Genomic DNA, 17,785 nt, shown 5'->3' on the forward strand with positions numbered 1-17,785 from the left:
TGTAACATGTGTAATGTAAGGACCAAATTAGGGTCTAACTGAAGCTGATCTATAGCGTCAAAGAAATTTCTGTAAACTAATGACTTTTCCTTTCGTCTACTGGAATTTATTTCCTCATTATTTATATTAGTTATCTTTGTGTGTCCTCTTCACAACTCTCTAGGCAAGCAACCCAGTGGACCACACTCGCCAAGCCCTGGACAAAATCGCTTTTCAAACCCATTTTCAACTTACGTGCTGCCACTGGAATCACAGAGTTACATTAGACAATGGGGTCTATTCACAAGAACGTGCGCTACATATCACCAGAAAATGCTAACGCAATTTTATATATCGCTGCCCATCACAGGAAAATAACCCGTTCTAACGTGGAATTCCCAACACTGCAGTACGATGTGATAGTCCGCTGAAAACGTGGCCAATGTCCGCGATACAACCACCTTGACCGAGATAAAAACACAAACTTCAACGTGAAAAAACATGCGATGGGCCAAAGTGCGATGAGGAAAACAGCTATAAGCAGCGCCAGGCCTGCAACACATACATGGCAGGTGGGAAAAATCACTATAAAAGTAGAAGAAACACACAAAAACAAACTGACCAACACCCAAGCACCATAGAGGCAGCCGGAGCAGGCGCAGAGGACGAGCGCAACCCCACAAGCACCCCGGACAACCAGACTGGGACCTTGGGGACAAAGAAGGGCAAGGACAAGAAGAAGAGGAAGACGAAGTTTAGTCCGCAGGAAAACAGGATCCTGATCACGGAGGTGATGGAACAACTTCAACAACTGTACATCGCCTCCAACTCTTCATTGGGCACCAAAAATGGGATATGGCGGGACATTGTGGACAAGGTAAATGCCGTCGGAGAGCACAAGAGGTCAATGGACGAGGCCAAGAGGCAATGGATTGACATCAAGTGCATGATTTTGTGCTTTGTTTTCCAGGCTGTGACTTCGAGGTTGTCCCTGGCGGACCCAACAGGAGTGTTACGCATAGTTGTGTTGTGTTTCAATGAAGTTTTTGATTGTTACTTCAGTGCTGGGTGACTATTTCTCTTTCTTTTGGCCACACATGTGTGTATATTTTTTGGCGATGTGCGTCATCATGCGCTTATTGTGGCTCTTGTGTCATGCACGGTATGTGTATGTGTGGGGCTGGGTCCGGAGTGGGGTCTGGGGGGCTCTGGGTGTAGTGGCGGGGGATGTTGTGGCCCTCATGGGTATCGGTGCTGCATGGTCATTGTCTCCATTTATTTATTTGTTTATTTATTTGAAAAGTTTTAGATAGCTCTGGCTAGACCCAGAGGTATCAGAGCTCTTTACATGAGAATCAGCGAGTTACAGGTTACATAGTTACTTCACGGGGGAGGGAAGGAAACACAACGGGGAAACGAGGAAAACAATGACAGATGTCTGGCTGGGTAGGTGATGGCAGAGGGGGTGAAGCCTGGGCCAGACTCCTCTATAGCTGCATATGACACCTCCACCGGGCATCTGCCAAGGATGCTCGTGCGCCGAGGTAAGTACAGTTTGGTATCCGCCCAGATGGCATTGTCAAAGGTTTATTGAAAGTTATGTTAAAGTTCCAACCAGGTATGAGCCATGTTCATCCGGTTCTGTGGTATGTATAATATTCAAAAGTTTCTGTTCGGGGGGGCATTGTCATTGATCATTCATTGATGAAATTCCAGGGGTGAGAATGGATCATCCCTTAGATGCTCCTCTTGGGATCCTTAATGCCTCCTCCAAGTTGGTCCTTGCCCAGATATGTGACTTCAGGGTTTGGCTTCAGCCTAGGGCAGGGGTCTTCAAACTCCTTGGGGGGCCTCGAGTGATCGGTACTCCAAGACTTTAAGGACACAGAAACAGTTGTGTCGGAGGAACGAAAGGCATTGGCGCAGACACTATTCTGAAGAGGCCAAAACCAAATATAAGGAAACGGTGACCAAATACAAACTCATGATTTCTGACGCCAAGAAGTTCTTTTGTGAGAGAATAGAACTTTCTAAAAACTCCAACAAGGCCTTGTACGAAACTACTAAACAGTTAGCAGGTTGTCTGCCCAGTTTACAACCTCCCCCCTCCCAATCACTTTGTGATGGGCTGGCAAACTTCTTTTTTAACAAAGTCAACAATATTTATGCAGCCTTCGCTATTGGTGTTAGAAACTCTCCCAAAACTACCCCTGAGTCGGTTTGTATCCCTAGGACTAGCCCCTCGCTCCCCCAGTTTACGGAGGTTTCCATAGCTCAGATTAGGGATATTATGTCCTCCATTAAAACAGGCTCCGCCCTTGACCCCTGTCCCTTTAAAGTATTATCCCCAGTCATCGAAGTAGTTCTCCCAGCCATCACCACCATCTGTAACATCTTGATCAACACAGGTATCTATCCACCAAACTTGAAAAAAACTCTAATAAAACCTTTGTAGAAAAAACCAAACCTTGACAGGGATGAACTCAAGAGCTATCGGCCCATTGCCAGCCTCCCAGTTTTGGCGAAGATTGTCGAAAAGGCTTTGAATATCCAACTTTCAGCCTTTATAGAAGCATACCACCTACTGGATGACTCCCAGTTCGGTTTCCGCCAATATCATGGGACGGAGACGGCCCTGATTAAGGCTGCGGAGGATATTAGAGCTATTCGGGATGCTGGGGGAACAGCAGTCCTAATACTACTGGACCTGTCAGCAGCATTCGACACGGTCGATCATACCATCTTGATCGACCGTGTCGAAAGCATGGGTGTTCAGCAAAGGGCCAAGACTCTCCTGGCCTCCTTCTTGGCAGAAAGGACCCAGGTGGTTACCATAAGACCCTTTCAGTCTTCCACCCTATCACTGCCATGTGGAGTACCACAAGGCTCATCCCTGAGTCCGACACTTTTCAATATATACGTGTCGGACCTTGCCAACATCATTCGAACTCATGGGATGAGCCTTACATCCTACGCTGACGACACCCAGCTGGTCCTTGCCATCAGAAATGACGGCCAAAAAATCGCTGATGACTTCAATCTGGGCATGCAGGCTATAGGGAATTGGATGGCTTCCAATTGCCTGAAACTGAACTCTGATAAGTCCGAGGTGGTCATCTTCGGAAATTTGACCCCGGAATGGTCCTCCCGTTGGTGGCCATTGTCATTGGGTCCTCCCCCCATACCCGTTAGCAAGGTGAGGAACCTGGGAGTCATGTTTGATGACCGTCTCACTTTCCTTCCTCATGCTAATCAGATTACCTCCTTGGCATTTTATAAGTTACGACTCATAAAAAAAATTCTTCCCTTCCTCCCGGCTTCAGCAGGCAAAACCCTGATCACGTCCCTGGTTCTGTCCACCTTGGATTATTGCAACGCTCTATTCCTGAACACACAAGAAAGAGTTCTCAACAAAATGCAAGCTATCCAAAACGCCGCTGCCAGACTTTTGGGAGATGTCCCCAAATTTCATTCAGTGTCGGGAACCATCAGAGAACTCCATTGGCTTTCTATCAGGAATAGAATAAAATGTAAAACTCTTTGCATTGTCTATAAGGCCTTGCATAACCAGGGACCAGCCTTTCTCATCCAAAATCTCATTCCCTACCATCCCCTCAGATCCCTGCGATCCTCCAATCTGTACGAGTTGGTGGAACCTCACACCAAACTGGTGTCATGGGGTGACAGAAGATTCCTCGTGTCAGCACCCAAGCTCTGGAACACTCTGCCACTAGCCATTAAAAACAGCCCATCTCTCTGGTCCTTTCGAAAGCAACTCAAAACCTGGCTTTTTAATCAATGATCCCACTTCCCATCTTGGTTGAACATAGCAGATACTTAGCGCCAAGATGCCCACAGGCCTTCGTTCGCGCTTTATAAGTGCTATAAATAAATACATATAAATAAATCGGGGGAAGGGGGGCGCCATGCTCTGGCCAAAAGAAACATTATGCTGAAAACGGAGTTTGTTTTTATCAGCAAGCGCTCCGTAATGGGCAATCATTAGCATCTTTTCTCATTTATATCCTGACTGGGAGAAGGTGTCAAAGGAAAGGGACTCCAAAAATTCTTCAAAACACCCACCCCCATTTCTATTAATCACACTGTGGATACGTTTACAGTTAGTAAAGCCTGCCTGAACAGAATAGTATGTTTTGTATTTGATTGCATTTTTAAAATGGTAACAGAACTTAAGTGCAAAAGTTAAATTAGTATAGACATATTTGAACAGTATTAGTTTAATGGAAGAATTGTGAAAATGTTTGAGGGGGGCCCCGTGATTATTTTTTTTCACTGGGGGGCACAGCATAAACATGTTTGAAGACCTCTGGCCTAGGGCATGCCCTTCAGTGGTCTCGGGGTCCACGCCATGCTGTAGCTCCTTGTGTTGCCTCCATTCGTAGCCACAGATTCTTCTCGTGGACGGCCACCATCTTAGAGTCAGGCAGCTTGGGTGTGGTGCCCTGCGTCAGCTCACTGTGCTTCCAACAAATTATTCAGCTCTTGTTGGGCTCTTCTTTAGAGCCCCCGGAAATGCTCACGGGTGGTAGGGACGCTTCCCCGCCCCCCCTCTCACCATTCTGAGCCCCGTGGACGACTTTGGCTCTCCCGCGGCACCGTCGTCTTTGGCGTCAAGTAAAGCAGCCAGCTGTGTCGGTCCCCTTGTAGCCGCCCGCACCGTGGTACCTCACTGCCGGCTGGTTCAGATCGCTGCAGTGTTCCTTCGAGCTCTAATTCATTCAAATTCGTTGAGGTGCCGCTCCGCTGACTGTCACCTACATTTTGTGGAGTTCTGATGCATCTCCCTCGCGGACAATCCCGGTGTTAAATTGTCCCGATTTATCCGACCAGACCTTTGAGACGCCGCCGCAGGCACTGTTATTTAACAGTCGACTAGGTGAGTGTTTTGCTAATTTTATGAGTTGGTTCCTTTTCGGCGCTGGGTGAGTTAACACAGCTCCCGGGGCACCATCTTTTCAATCTCATAGGTAGGGGCTTCGCGGTTCATAATTCTGCAGTGCAAAGTCAAAAAAAGGCATGATTAAACTTTGGGTGGTCCTCCTATATTCCGATTGCAGAATCGTTGCTTTTGATGGAATAACAGTGCGGCGGAACGCCGCTCAGGAGGATTGGACTGAGGGTTCGACACGAAGCCTTAATCCTGAGCGGCCATGTTGGACCAGGCTTCATCCCAGAATATTGGCATCTGTAGGTCTTCAGGTGTGGCTCTTGGCTGGGCTCCCTTTCATGCTGTGGGTAGTTGTCCTGCTTAGCACCAGCAAGAGGCAGGTGTTAATTCCCTGCTGCTACCGCGGCTTATCGCCTGTTTTTGGTTCGCATCACAGATCTGGCATTTTGTTGTGAAAGTGGTGTTCTGTTTTTTTTGTGTGTTTTTTGCACGAGAATGCCTTCTGTGCATCTAATTAGGGTTAGTTGGTGGTGGCCACCGTAGGGATACATTTCGGAGCAGTTATTGTGGTAATACTGGCAATGTCCAAGGTTTGCACAAGCCTGTGAATGGGGTGTTAAATCTATCTCCACTTTTGGTGCGGTAAGGTGGGGATAAATCGGAGTTATGTCCTTGTGAAGAACCCCTATGTTTCTTAAAACTCACCATTCTGTTCTAATTAGGAAGCTCCATCTAGCCACATCAATGTACTCCAGTGCATAAAGCAGCGAGGCAGAGATTTTTGCTTGGTAGATCTCTAAGAGACAGGAGTATGTCTTCTGCCTGTTGCCTTATATAGAGCACCCAAACCTTTGGCATGAGGCTGTGCTTTGCTCTTGTTATTTTCAATATGAGCTTTATCAGATTGCCACACATTATCTTCCGCAAAAAGGGCTAAAATGTTACTACTAACTTTCAGAGTTTTGGGTACCTAAGAACCAAATAAAATTAGTGTCTTTGGGTTTCTATTAACCATGAAAACACACTATTTTAACTTTAGATATATTTATATTCAATTGATGTGCATTGGAGAATTGTTGCAATGCTTACAAACGACTATTTTGTCCTTTGGGAAAGAGTTCCAAAATAATTATGTTGTCTGCATATAATAAACCGTCTACTGCTCTTCCACCAATGCTTGGCAATATACCCATACTCTGTGTTAAGTGAACAGGAAGGTCCGAGATCTATAAAGAGAAGAGCAACAGAAGCACCCATATTTTAGGCCATTTTGGCTTGCTGTTTCCTTGATATGGCCCCTATCACCACCTAGCAATACTCAACACCAGGTAAGAGAATGGAGTATGATTACTAGAAGTAGATGGGTACCCAGTATACCCAATCCTGAGAGCTTTCTCTACAGCAATGATCGTTCGACTTTATCAAAGGATGCAGGGAAGTCTATAAAGGCCACGAAGCTCACTCCACCTTTAACAGTTACATATTTCTCATTGATCAGTTGTAGTGCGGCTATATTATTGATGGTTCCATGATTTCTCCTAAATCCCATTATTCGAGTGGTATAATTTTAATATCTTCAGCACATTCACTAATGTGAGAAAGTAAGCATTTAGAGAAAACTTTGCTCACTGCATCCAAAAGGGCAATCTGGCAGTAATTTCCTGCAAGATTTCAATTTCCCATTTTTTATAATGGGACTATAATGCTTCCAAATCCAGAGGTGGGAACTCTGCTATTCTCATAACAACTTTTAAATACCAGAAACAATATTTTGTTCCAAAGAGTTGTTTCTTCTTTTATTACAGAAATTGGGACTTCATCTGTGCCCATTGCGGCAGAGACACGCATTTCACAAATAGCCAGCTCAATTTCCTTTAATGATGGAGAGTTTTGGCTGGATATTCCTGCTTCCAACTTGGGAAGTGTCTCCGCCTCTCCATTTGCCGTGTAAGGGTTGGCAATTAAGTCAATCCAACTGACTTCCTTGCCGGGTGGAAGGATCTAACTATTGATCCACATCCCTCTGCTACTAAAGCCAAAAAGGACTTCTTCTGACCCTTAACAATGGCCTCTCTTAGCATTATCATAACGTTGCTCTCACCTAGGTCAACCCAAAGCCGGTCATTTGCTTAATTTTTCAGACACCCAGGAATTCCTCTTGGATGAATACAGCCTATATTTTCTCCAGACTGGGGTATTTAGTTCTCTATTTAGTGAGGGAATTGAGGGAGGGATAGGCTTGGTTGATTTTCGATTAGCACTTGCTAAAATGTGCTTCATAAACATATTACAACCTTCCAATATGGCACTCACCCAAGCATCAAGTTTGTTGAGCAAGATTTCTGATTTACTCTTTAGGCTGAAAATCATTCTATAGTTCCATTGTGTTCTCCCTGTTTTTTTTAAATCAAATTTGGAGGAGTTGTGGTTTATCACAGGGAAAAGACCAACAAACAATGATCGCTAAGTAGGGTATTAACTACGTTAAGGTCACCCAACAAAAAGGAATGAGGAGCAGCCAGCCACCACATAATCTAAGATAGCCCCCCCTCAATGATTGGTTTGTATTGTACAGGGGAGTCTGAATTAAATCTCTTTTCAACAATTATACAATCATTGCTTCTCAATTAGTCATTTAAAAGTTTCCCTCTTTTATCAGTTTTAATCTTAGCCGGGAAAACAATAGGGGGGATGTGCAAGGCCTCTTCTTTTTCATCATCACATAGCTGATTCAAGGCATGATTTGATATTTTGAAATTTAAATCACCTACCAGTATTATGTGTGGGGCCTGTTCTTAATCTAGAGAGTTTTTGGAAAAACTAAAGACCCTGTTCAGAAGCGTATCATAAGGTGAATCAGGTGGAATACAAGCATTTACCACCAAAAGAGGGGGGAGGGGCAAACCAGACTCCTTGTCAGGATGGGACAGTGTTACAGCCAAAAAGAGATTAGCAGGGTCTCTATAGCATACATACTTCCACTTGAACTTGATGGACAGGAGAAATGCTACCTGCGTGTCCATTCCTAAAAGAGGGCCTAGCTTTACAATCTAAAATAGGAAAGTCTGCACACTGAAAGACCTGATCACAGCAAGTCTCCTGGAGAGAAATCACAGCCGCCTTTATCAAACTTAGGAACTGCAGCTTCTCTCTGCTTTTCATTATTCCCGCTACGTTCAAGGAGTCAGTTTTTAGCTCATTGCTAATAACTGTTCCACAGGGGGCGACTAGACATACAGGCACTATTTAAAGCATCTGGCAACCAATTCCACCTTTGAATTACATCTTTTACATTTTCATCATCAACTTTCATGATTCCCTAAATGACACCTGTCTACCGTCCTTTCCAAAGTGGACTTTAAGCCCCTGTGGGTTTACCAGCGAATCACTGATAGAAGGAAAGGATGGGGTGGTCCCACCACCCCTCTCATATCTTTGATATGAATCCAGACCTTCATCCTGTCCACTGTCTTCAGACAAAGGACAAATGTCAATGCCTCTGCGTCGCAAACGTTCACAATTATGTAATATCGAGTTCACAATAATTATTGACTAAAAGGTTACCCTTGATTTAGTCCCTAGCTCCATGTGTAATAAAGTAACCCAAGAAATGTCATTACTTTGGATTAAGTTAAAAGTCTTGATGTGCGTGAAACAAGCAGGTAAAGATGCCCATTTTAAGATTACAGTGGAATTAAAGAGTAGAATAAAATCTAATATACAGACATCAGCATTACAGTAGTGTAAATGCGTATCTTCTGAATTGAACAATCTAGATAGACCCTTCTTATTACTCGATCCTCAAACAGAGCAGATGCTGGAATTCAGAGAAGAAGAAATGGAAGATGTCCAACCAGCAGGGAACGCTACCACTGGCTCCACTGCATCCCTATCATTAGGTGAGCTTGAAGTTGCACATTGTGGGCCCACCACCAGAAAGTCTGATAGGAGATTTTGATTCAACCCCTCTGTGCTTTGTGGAATCGCAGGGCTTCATTTATCAAAAGTTATGCATCGCTGCGTGAAAACAGCGATGCGTCAATTTTCATTGCACCCTCCTTGCAACATGCTGGATGCGTTATATTTACAGTATGACGCATCATGTCGCAAGGAGTTACAGATACGTCAGTATTTCTGACGTATCTGTAGGCGCAAAAATGACACATTGCTGGAGTGTGTCACGAAAGTGACGCAACTCCATCAATGGGCCATTTCACATGAGCAAGTCCCATTTCAAATGTGCCAGCGTCAGTCTTACGCCTGCTGTGAGGCAGGCATAAGATATTGATGCATTTGCATCCTAGAAGTGACGCAGTGAAATTTTATCGATTTTACTGCGTCACTTCTATGAGGCTTACTTGCGTCAGAACGCCCACCCTGCACACATTATACCTGGCGCAGGTATAATGTGGCGCAGGGTGGGCGTTCTACCTAGATGCGTCACTTTGTAAATATGACGCAACATGGGGCATATTTTACCCTGCTGGTGTGTCAGAAAAAGAGACGCACCGGGGGCGCAAAAGTGACGCAAAGGCTCATAAATAGCACTTCCTATTCTGCATGATAAACTTCCTCGAAGGATCCTCTTACTTCAGGATCACCTGGGTCAGGATCACAGATATATATATAATAGAGCAATTGTATGCATGTTTCTTTGGAGAAACCCTCTAACTTCGCCACTGGAGTCACTTCAGTCGAGGTCATTTTGTCAAACTCACATGGTTCCTTTTATACTATCACTCCCTTATCGTTTTTTAGATTGATCAGTACCTTCAGTATTACAGTCATATTATCATGAATAGAGTCAGACCGCCCTATAAGGTTTGCCAGTAGGGTCAAAACAGAAGATGGGATTCACTCTAAACAGAGTAATGAAGCAAAAACCTTTACCTCCTGATCCGGGAGGTTACACAACCGATTATCAATGATATTGAAATCTGGCGTTGCGGATATTTGAGATAATAAAGAAGTATATTTTGAGGGTGTACTGCTGAAAAGTTGCACGCCAATTGACAGTGAAGGAGGGGGTGAATCCAAATGCTGCGATTTATAGTCCTTATCTTGTGAACTACATTTCCTGCACAAATCTACATCTATATCCGAGAGTGTAAAATCCTCATTCAATATACAAGATGGTTCTCTTTGAGATAGAGCCTCGCGAGGCAATGCTGTTAACTTATCCGCCACATGGGGATTTTAGATTGGCATATCCACGACTGGGCTCAGTATGGAAGAATAATTGGGAGGGAGAGTGGAGTCTATACTTGGTACACGAGATGCTTCTCTTTGAGGTGATTCCTCATGGGGTATGGCTGTCGACTTATCCTCCACACATGATATTACTGTTGGCATAGCCACAAATAAGCTTGGCGTACAATAGCTTTCAGGTTAGATGGCCCATTTTTACACCAGGACAGGATTCATTCTGTCCTTCAGTTCTTCTTGGTACATTTACTCTTTACCCCAGAGAGAGAAAATCAGATTTTTGACTTTCAGTATGCTAATTGGGAGGGCTCTATTGTGCAATGGATATGCTTTATTTTTAGTGCAGCCCCTCCCCATAATCAAGGGTCCAGATCTAAGTTTCCTTGCCTCCAATTCCCCATATACCAATATTACAATCAAACTTGTTGTACTTAAGAGGGCAATTGACCAGGGAAACACTTTAGAACTATGTCCTCAGTCACCATCTGGGCTGGGAAGTGCCAGCATGATCTCAGCCGGGTCACCTCTACTCACTGCGGCTCCACTCCCAGGAGCACACTAAAAGCCTCCAACGCCCTTGACCTAAAACTGCCCTCGTAGGGCCCAGTGACAAAATAACAACTGTTGGTGGTAAGCACTTTGAGAAGGAATGTCACATAAATGTGAATCAAGGACTTTCAGAAGGAACATCACATACAAGGGAATCACAGTCCCCTGCCCAGCACTCCAAGGCTAGGCCCCAAGGAAAGTCTTCATAAATATATGGGGAACGGCAGCTGGCAAGAAATTAAGCAAGGGTCAAGAAGGGGCTGGGGACATTTGGCCAGCCCCTATAGGAATCCAGAAAAGGAGGTACAATCACAGTCCTGTTTGAAGCTTTATGGAAGAACTTGCGTGATGTTGGGTGATGAGGAAGACTTAATAGGGCCTGCCCTTGCTCTTCCATTAGACCCGCTTGCTGGAAACCACTGCGTGAAGGAGGAAAGAGGGAGGAGAACAAGGGGGAGTGTGAGGCAGCAAGCCCCATCGCTTCCTACATGGCCGCCTCCACTGTCTTTGCACTCTCCCCCCTAGGGACACCCCCTGCCGGAGGATTCCTGCACAGTGTCCTAGCCAGATGCTCACCTCTCATACACCACACGTCCTCACAAATCCTTTGGGCCACTTGTTTTCAACACTGCCCAGTTCATTTGGTGTTGAATCAAGCTGGTGGTAAAGGCGGTGGAAAACTGCAAGTAGGCCGGTGGTTGGGACAGGCTAGTGCACAGAAGTCGAGGTAAGGGGTCGAGGCAAGATTTGCCCCCGATTGACCCCTGCCTGCCCTTTGCATTTGCAAACAAATTTGGCAGCGCAGTCACTGCCTGCCTGTCTGCTTTTGCTCGCCGTGTCCACCTTGCTGTGTCTGCACATCTTGCGTTCTGGAGCAGCTTCCAGTCCCACCCACTGGATCATCAATTTTTGCCTTTCTTCTGCCCAGTCTCCTTGCAGTTGTAGCGTGACAACTAGACCCACAGAACAATGCAGCCAAACAGAGCGAAGTGGACCGCCTACAGGGATCTGCCCCCCTCTGCAGCAGTAGCGTGCCGTTGAGCCTCCGGGGGCACAGCGTCCAGCTGGGTGATGTCAGGGCTATGCAGTGAGTGGGTAAGGAGCAGGTACGGGTGCGGGGGGAAGCAGCAAATTGACCGCCAGTTAGCAGGTTAGTCGCAGGACGGCCACACAAAGAGTCTCCCTCATGACCAGAATAGTTATACGATAGAATTAATCCATGAGAGCACAGTGAACACCAAAACTGGAATATTAACCCAATCAAAAAATGATTACAACAAATCTAAAAAAAAATATAATTTTTTTATTTTTCATTTCTTTTATCAAATATGTTTTTTCATAAATATACATATCTATAAATATTTTTCAACAGAATTAACTCACAAATCAGCACAAATAAGGAATACATTTAACCAAGTCAAAGAAACCCGGGAAGAGACACACAGCAGCATCACAACAACCCATTCATACTCAACTCACACACATCCAGACAACCTTCACATTCTTGACATATCTGGGGAACACAATTACAAAATGACAAAGTAATTGGGATGACCAAAGACAAAAAAACTGCTCAGTGGCAGGATGTTCTCAAGGCAGTGTTCGACGCATTTCGGTGGCTGCAAGTTGTAATGCCACCGTCATCAGGACCTGCCAAATATAATGCCCAGAATCAGGGCCACTCCACCCGGGAAGGGAAGATTACACACCTAAAAGGTCAAAAATGATAAGAAGAAGGAACCCACAAGCTCTCAGTTAAGGAAACCAACAAGTCCATATACGTCGCAGGACGGCCAGCAGCAGATCCCACAATGAGCAACTCTAACAGCTCTGATGTTCCGATCTCTTATGGACATAACGTTGCGTAAAGTAGCTGTTAGAAATGGGGTTCTCTAGTTAAGATTGGCTTGCACCCTGTCCAAGTAGGAACCCTTCCTTCTAGTCAGGATAAACAAAGTACACGCCTACGTGTGCCTGTGCTCATCCTCTCGTAGCTTGGCACAGAGCAGTCAGGCTAAACTACAAAGGCATTATTGTAAAGCATTTGTATATAACCAACAATAACATAGTGAAAACACCACAAATGAACAGCACACCAGTTTAGAAAACAAAAGTATATTTAGCTGAACCAAACAAGACCAAAACAACAAAGATTCAACATACAGGTTTCAAAATATGACTTTTAGAAGGGAAAAAACAGTTATTTCCATAGAAAACTACGGATGCGTCACTTTCCAGCACAAAGTACCTGGGATGCGTCAAAATCACAAGCAAAAACAGCCACAGGGAGGGGTATACGTTGGTTCATTACACGCAGGGAAGGTGATGCATCGGTCTCTTTCTCCAGCGGAGGTGATGCGACGGGTCCTTACTGCCACGCAGGGGAGGTGATGCATCGGTTCCTTACTGGAGAAGAGGTGATACGTCAGTTTCTTACTGCACGGGGAGATGATGCATAAGTTTCTTACTCCAGCCCCAGTTCAGCTGTAGATTTGGCACTCAGACATGATGCATGGATATCTGGATTGCTGGAGGTCGATGCAGTGGCAGTCAAACAGACGGTACATCAATTTTTTCAGCTGTGCTCCAACGATGCATTGATTCTTCTTGCCACTCAGCAGCGCCTGTGTGGGAGCCGGTGCGGTGATCTTGATCTTCGGAAATCTTACACAGGACTCGGCATGCTGAAATTTTCCAGGTCACGGGTAAGCGCTTTATTGATTCTCCAGCCACAAGGTGAAGGAGCATGGAAATTTCTCCCACTCAGCGGTTCTGCATCGGAAAACAGGTGCTGGAAGGGCGAAGTGTTGACTTTCTTCCAATCTTTAGTTCTTGGTAGTTTGCTGTAGCAGGAACAACCTACATAGGCCCAGAACTGAAATAGGTAGGTCAGAACTCCCTGCAGTGGAGTTCAAGGAAGCTGTGGGTGAAGTCTGTGTCCCTGAAACTTCAGAACAGGAGGCAAGCACACACACGCCCTTGGAGATTCTTCTCAAGCAGATTCACAGCAAAGTCCAATCTTTGTCCTCTCCTTGGCAGAAGCAGCAACTGCAGGCCAACCCAGCAAAGCAACACCCAGTAAAGGGGTAGTCTCCTCACAGCTCTTCAGCTCTTCTCCTTGGCAGAGGTTCCTTTTGATTCCTGAAGTGTTCTAAAGTTCTGTGTTTTAAGGTCTAATATTTTTACCTCATTTTAGCTTTGAAGTCTTTGTCCCAATAGTCTATGAGCTCAGTAAAACCAGTTCTGTCCTCCCTGGTCAAGCTTCACTACAGGAAGTGGAGACAGCATTGTGCAGAGAAGACACGGCCTATTCAGGTGCTCGTGAAAACTCCTCCCAACACTCTAAATGCAAACCAGGTCTATTCAGCCTACAATGAGTCATTCAGGCAAGGCAGGACACCCCCCCTTGTGACTGTCTAGAGTGAATACACATGCCCAGCTCTTGTAACTCCAAAACCAAACTGTGAATACACAAACAGGCACAGCCACACAGGATGCTTAAACAAGAACATGCCCACTTTCTAAAAGTGGCATTTTCAAACGCATAATTTGAAAAACACCTTTACTAAGAGAGCCTAAACTCCATTTCTATATCTAGTCTCAACTGAAAGTTTCACATGTAAAATGTTACAGTCGAGCTCCAATGACAGCCCATAGGACAAACAGCCTTTCAATAGTGAAAATCAAAATACACAGTATTTCACTATCAAGACATGTAAAACATACCAGTACTTGTCCCACCTTTCACATGCACTGCACCCTGCCCATGGTGGTACATTGGGCCTACCTGAGGGGTGTCTTACATGTAAGAAAAGGGAAAGGTTACGGCTTAGCAAGTGGGTGAACTTGCCAGGTCAAACTGTGTGTAGACACTACAGTGGCAAGTCTGAGATACATTTGAAAGGCTACTTGTGTGGGTGGCACAATCAGTGCTGCAGGACCACTATTGGCATTTGATTTACAGGCCATGGGCACACACAGTGTACTTTACTAGGGGCTTACCTGTAAATCAAATATGCCAATCATGGATAACCAATCATAATAGCAAATTACACAGAGAGCATATAAACTTTAGGACCGATCAGCAATGGTAAAGTGCCCGGATGCTTATAGCCAACAAAAACAGTGTCAGAAAAATAGGAGGCAAAAGGCAAAAAGTTTGGGGAAAAACCTGCAAAAAGGGCAAGGTCTAACAGCAGTCTAAGCAAGCTCTAGGGCAGAGGTCTTCAATCTGTGGGGCGCGACCCTCAGGGGGGCCGTGGAGTCATGGGAAGGGGGTCCCACTCTTCCTTTGCTAAAAGATAATGTTCCAGATAGGGTAGTTAAAATGCCTTCCCTGGAGCGTTATTAAGTGACTCTCCTGTGCTTGGAAACAGAAGCCAGGCAGACAGTTAAACACAGATGTATGACGGTACGACGCAGGCTATTACCACGCGTACCGTTACAACGCGTGTTTTACAACGCAAGTCGTTACCACGACTTGCGCTGTAGGGTGCGGATTTAGGAATAGTTTAATTTACTATTCCAACACCAGTCCCCGTGGATAGTATGGAAGGTGTTGGAATAGTAAATTAACTATTCCTGGTCCTTGAGCGCCCTCCAGCGCAAGTCGTGGTTACAACTTGCGTTGTAAGAGACGCGTCGTAATGGTAGTGCGGGGTAACATCCGCGTCGTAAAGGATGTTCCCCGTTAAACACACCTTTCTGCCAGTGTAAAAGAAATGCAAATGTGCACAACAAGTTAATCTGCAAAGTGAAAGGAATTGCAGATTAACTCGTTTTGAACATTTGCATTTCTTTCAGGCCAGCTGTACACTGGCAGAAAGGTGTGTTTAACGGTCTGCCTGGCTTTGATTTCTCAGGAAAGGAGAGTGCTGTTGAAGTTCATTTAATGAATCACTTGAAACTTTTTGAGTGGAGTGCACAGAGTTAACGGAGCTGTGAAGTACTTGCTTTTAATTGTCATTGTATTTACATAGCTTTTACTATCCCTGAGAATGTGTTGAAGGGACAGTATGTTAAAAAAAAGCATTACGTGGGGTCTAGATATTACTAAAATCTATGGGCTTCTTTTAGAATGAAATGGTATAGGACAGCTCTGCATGTATTTTTGCTGCATTGCCCTATGCCAATTCAAAAGGGCAGGATTGGACTGTATAAATAAAATACAGTGCATTCCTGTCCTTTCTGCCAGCACACAATTTGGTGCCTAGTGCCAACGCAGGCACCCTTCCACCATGGTGTAAGGGTGTCTGCATTGTTGGCAGGATTGTTTTTGTGGAAGAAGGGATGCCTTTCTGCGCAAAAACAACACATGGAGGCTTTTTCCTCTTTCTATGTGTGCCACACAGAAAGAGGAAACAACTGAGGAGAAATAAAGATATTTCTCCTCGTTACAGTTCCCCTGCAGCAGCGTACAGTTTTGACGCATCCTCGGGTTTATAGATGCTTGTAAATCTGGGAATGTGTCAAAACCCATGGGAAAACCCACCGCAACGCCAATGGAACGACCCCCCCACCCAACACATTGTAAGGCAACACATCAACTTGCTCAGTGTTGCCTTACACCATATCTAGGAGGCCATGAAATAACACGCAAAGTGACTTTGCGTAGCCTCGTAGATATGTGTCTGCGCAACTAGAGGGTCATAAAAAATGATGCTGCGCAAGAGGCTTATAAATAAGCCCCTATATTTTGAAAGCAGACAGTATATTTTGGAAGCACCATTTTATTGTAAAACATTTTGTAGCAGTCTGTCTTATACTGTGTGAAATGCAAGTATAAAATAAAGACTTACATATTCACAGTGCTTTCTGTCACAGGCTGGGAACTGATAGCACTAAAAATACACAAGTGACTATTTTCCACTGCACCAACCACGATTTCATTCTGTGGCTCTCTAGTTTCACAAAGACCTTTGGAGTGCATTAACTAATAGTGTTTTCATAATGTATTATGGTGCATTTCCCACTGAGTGACAACTTTTTAAAATGTATTTATTATTCATTGAAGCTGCCCGTTATTTTATATGGAGCTACCGGACAGGAAAAGACCTAAAAAATGTATGTATGTTTTAATTATGATGAATTATGTTCAGCTACCTCCAGTTACATGCAGCTGTAAATGCCAAGCTGTCAGCATCCCATGAAATATATTATGGTTTTCCTCTAATGCCGTGCATTAAAGTTGCAACCCATGTATTACAGCTATTATACCAAGGGCCACTGTAATTATGTGATTGTGAGGACGCAGCGAGTTTAGCATGATTATAGATTTGCCACATTTGCCACATAATCCATCATCGGCCACATAATCTGCTGATTTTAACCAAAAAATATTTATTTATTCAAAAGGTTCAAAAGTTACTAAAAAGCAGCAAGAGGTGTTGACGCTTAATAAAAGGCCATTTGTAAAGCTTTGCTGGTCACCTTTTTGTTGCTTATTGCTATTTTTCGGTGTTAAACTGGTACTAATGAGGTGCAACCACAGATTAACCATTTCTCTGGGGAACATTTATGGTTGTCAGTGATACGGAGTACCAGGTTCTAGAAAATTTTGTTGGGTCCTTGCGCCTAAAAAATGTTGATGGGAGAACTCTGCATCAAAAAGTTTGAAGACCACTGCTCTAGGGTAAGGGTTGCTCTACAGGTAGTATCTCTGCCTCTTCTCCATGCCCCTCTACCTGCCCTGACAACAATGCCACTAGTGAACTCTGAGGCAAATCAGTTCTGTACACCGTACGTGAGTCCTAGATCTTATTATAGTTGAAGTAATGATATACCCTGATAAATCAAACACAAGAGATTTTTGTTTAGGGCCCTTCCTGAACTCACACATGTTAAGGTGCTCTCATGCAATAATGAAGAAAAAGAAGGCCTGGTTACATAAAATATTTGATTACAATCACAGTTTGTAGAAATGAGGAAGACTGGATTGATCGGCATTTTCTGGTTTCACATTGTGCAGTTCAGCTACTAAATGTCATCTCTTTCACTCGCACATATTACATCAAAGATCACTGATTTGTCATTAATTTCTGTTACATTAAGTTAAAACATGGCAACAGGCATAAGCCACATGGGCTTAAGGGTACAAGAGGAGCTCATGATGAGGCTGGGCCTAGGATCACGGAGTGATCTATG

Source organism: Lissotriton helveticus, chromosome 7 (genome assembly GCF_964261635.1).
Source record: "Lissotriton helveticus chromosome 7, aLisHel1.1, whole genome shotgun sequence".
Classification (NCBI taxonomy): domain Eukaryota; kingdom Metazoa; phylum Chordata; class Amphibia; order Caudata; family Salamandridae; genus Lissotriton; species Lissotriton helveticus.